At 41.8% G+C, this 3,975-nt stretch overlaps 1 long non-coding RNA gene across 1 annotated transcript; it reads right to left on the bottom strand.

Moving 5' to 3' along the window:
- Positions 1-435: 435 nt before the first annotated feature.
- On the bottom strand, positions 436-2,949 carry LOC119349112. Its single transcript, XR_005169254.1, has 2 exons — positions 2,425-2,949; positions 436-1,875 (listed from the first exon to the last, which is right to left on the bottom strand). It is a non-coding gene; the product is annotated as an uncharacterized LOC119349112 (long non-coding RNA).
- Between the last annotated feature and the right edge of the window lie 1,026 nt (positions 2,950-3,975).

A 3,975-nucleotide genomic window follows, 5' to 3' on the forward strand; every position in this document is an offset into this window, starting at 1 on the left:
CGACATGCGTGGGCATCGATGACGGATCTAAAATCCGTCATGTATATCGCGTCATAATTTAACCATCATGCAGATCATGACAGAAATACAGGCCGTCATGGATTTTGTCTCAGACCATGACAGCTCATGACCGTCACAATTGACATGTGATAACGGCGTTAACATGCCAGACACATCATCGTCTGACATGGCATCCAACATGGCTCTGATGTGGCAGCCCATGTGACAATCAGCCCAAATTTACTTTGGCCCATGCAATAATCCAAGATTGGTTAGGATTTGGGCTCATTAAATTCAGTCGTGGCCCATATTACATTCTACCTGATTACATTCATAGCCCATTTTAGCCCATAGATTTTAACCATATTAATAGCCCACTAATTTTGGATAGTTAACATTTTGATCCAATGTGTACTTAATAGATTTCTGAACATATCTAACAAAAGAATTCCCTTAAAAAGTTTTAATCGAATAAAAATTACAGAAAAAAATAATTACAGCCAGGAACGTAAGAAAAACAGTTCCCAGGAAAAAAAATTACAAACTAGCCACAAATGTCCTTTGCATCATTTCTGCTCCAACACCAGAATGCTCATTCTCTCCAAAAAGGACACCGTAATGCTCATTGGAGTCCAGCAAACCCCATCTTTCCATAGTGGAAAGGGTGGTGGTTTATTCAATATCCAAATCTCATAAGAGATGTGTGGTCATCCAGATTTGCGATGCAACAACATAACAATAGCCTACAAACAAAAGGTCCTTTAGAATCTAACAACACCAAATCATAATCATCACTACTAATTTAGACAAAGTAGTGTAGACACAAAAAAAGTTACATAAAAGCATTTATTACTAAAGTTAGGGCGACACAACTGATATGTACTGAAATATATATATGGTTATGTCAAACATAAAAATAAAATTATGTTAGATTTTTTTCAGGCCTAATAAAGTATGCTTTTAAACAGCTAAGTGATTTATCATGTACTTCCTCACAATGGTATATTTTGTTTTTTCACAAATGAATAGGATTGTTAGAAAATTATTTCACTACATAAGAATACCTCCATCCTACAGGTTAATCATTTCCTTATTCCAAACCTCCTCTTCAAATGAACTTTTCTATACAATAATAGGGAAAAGCTGAAGCAACCATATACTTACTAAACACTCCTAGTAAGTGAAACAAATGATAAATGATTAATTTTCATTCAGTGTCTACAACTAAGATTTTGAACCTTATTACTTTCTCAACTAAAAAAATGTTGACAATCAAAATGTAGTTTAGGCAGGGTTGCAACTTGTGAAGTTTTTTATCTTCAGATTCATGAATCACATAACTTAGGCAGAGCACATAGCGAACAAACTCAATTTATAATACGCCCACAATCTCAGAATGAAGAGACACACTACATCAGCAAATTACATGAAAATTACACTTACATGTCGATCTCTAAGGAGTACATTTCTCCATTTTCTAAGTACACACCCAGCCTGAAGGAGATGCTCAAATAGACGAAAGGTATAATCCATACGCATGGTGCTTAATGATCATATTATAGCAGATAAAAAATATCCAAAGAAAATATTCAGAATGTACAATCCACCTATATAAACATTGATATGAATAGCACAAAGCCAAGCACACAGACAGAAAAGTATATATTTTTACATGGAAAATACCTACAGGACCAAAAATATCATATTTGGAGTTACCATCATGGAACACACACTGGACATTTCTAGTCAGAATAAACTAAAAACATGATTCTAAAAATTAGGCTCGCATGGAAAATTTCCAGCTCCATTTTTTTGGACGAGACCCAAATAAGGACCTTCAAGTTGTAGCCATAAACTGTACAGTTTCGCAAGTACCTAACCACATTATGAAGGAACCAGTCAATATAAAATACTAATAGAGAAGGGAACATGAGGCCATTAGATTCTCTCCATGTTTCAGTCAGGTGTGATTAAATGAATTATTTATAAGCATGGTAATGTGTTTACTATGCATAAGACAAGTGAGCCACTAAATCTATCTCACAGTTCTGTCAATAAAATATCCGGCCGCTCTACATTAAGATGTCAGAACATACATCAATACATTTAATCACTTGAAAATTTCATGTATTGAAACTTGTATAGAGACTTGGACCAGTTGACAACATGTGTATATCATTCGAACATTATTAACCAGAGTACTCACTTTTAGCAAAATTATAATTAAAGAATATGAAGATTCATAATCCTGCATAAGGTGCCTCACCAAACACCACTAAATTCTTGGTTACAAAGTCTACATGTACAATAAGTTGCGTGTCAAGATGCACATCCATCTCAAGTATTCCAGGATGCATAAAAATTCTTAAATCAGAGCACGGGCAAAAGGCAAACAATGCCAACAACCAAGCTTTAGAGTATTACCTAGCCGGGAGATGCAACAGAGAAGGGGGCTGCATCGGTGAAGCAGAGGCTGGATTCGTGTCGGTGGCGTCCTGAACACAGCATCCGTGACGGCGGCGCCGCCCTGTACCTCACCATGGCTTGCTGCCGGTCAAAGATGGATCAGTAGCCACGAGATACAATAGAGAAGGGGGCCGCGTCGGTGAAGCAGAGGCTGGATCCGTGGCGGTCGCGCCCTGTACTCCGCATCCGTGACGACGGCGGCGCCCTGTACCTCACCATGGCTCGCTGCCGGCCGAAGATGTCAGCGGCGATCTGGTTGAGATGGCCAGAGCGTCATGGGGTTCACCGTCCATGTGCTGGTCGACTGCGACCGAGGAAGGGCCCGTCATGGACGACGCCGAATGTCGTCTAGCCGCAGCAGTTGGGGTCGTCCGGAGGGGCCGGACGCATAGGGTGAGCGGAGAGGGAAGCTCTAGATCGGGAGCCGGCAGGGGAACATAGGTGGAGTGCGGCGGCTGAGGGAACGGGAGAAGGGAATGGGGATTAGGGTTAGATGGGGTGGACTGTGGGGTTAAATAGGCCGGCTCCAAATTTTTGCCATCCAGATCGGCCCGTGTTGGCGACTTGAATTGTTGCATCTCCGCCCGCGCTCTCCAATTTCCAGGCGCGCCCCCCATTTATTTTTAATTTTGTTGACTACATTCAACTGACATGTGGGACAAGTAAGGAGTCACGCATGACACATCATCAGGAACCATCGATGACGGTCTGGGTGATGTATAAGAAAAGAAAAGGCTAGCCCAATAGGTCGGTACGTGACGGTTTCTGTGACGGTCCTTGATGTCCATGATGAATCAGGCTATTGTTTTGGGTGGCCACCCACATCTTGCTGACCCATGACGGTTTTCAAGAACGTTATTAGGAATCCATCATGGATTAACAGGTTTCTTGTAGTGCGAACACATGTGTCACACTTTCGCATGTACCTTTTATTGACCATTATATGCATCGATATGACTTAAGTTTTGGCCAAGCTGGGTTGCCTGGCTCGTGTGCTTACCCCTACGTTCCCGATTGCTCGGCTAGGCGGTAAAGGGAGCACCTCTGCGATTGTTACTGCCGGGTCAGCCGGATGTGTACCTCAGACTGGGTGAAGCCGAAAGCTAGCGTTTTTAAGGGAATATTCGGTCGGTGAACTAAAAGATGATTTATCACTCGTTTATTTATCCGCCCCCAGATGCTTTTCTGCTTTCTTCGCAGTCTGAACATGCACTTTAGGGCATATGCCCCCCAGGGAAAGGAACCCCTAACGGAACTATTCTCCCTGGAAGATGTTTCTTACTAACCATGTAATATAACATAACTAGTTGGGCACTTGTCTGTTCAAGCACTAATAACCCCTACGCCTGGTCTCCACGCATGCCCCGGTTCTTACATAACCGAGAGGGTATTCGGACACACTCCGGACTATCGGGTCCCTAGGTTGAAGCGAAAAAGGTCCGCCATGACAAACGATCTACAATCCGTCTAGAAGGCATTTTATATGTCATTTTAAATTACATAGTCAAT

Source organism: Triticum dicoccoides, chromosome 1B, assembly GCF_002162155.2.
Source record: "Triticum dicoccoides isolate Atlit2015 ecotype Zavitan chromosome 1B, WEW_v2.0, whole genome shotgun sequence".
Classification (NCBI taxonomy): domain Eukaryota; kingdom Viridiplantae; phylum Streptophyta; class Magnoliopsida; order Poales; family Poaceae; genus Triticum; species Triticum dicoccoides.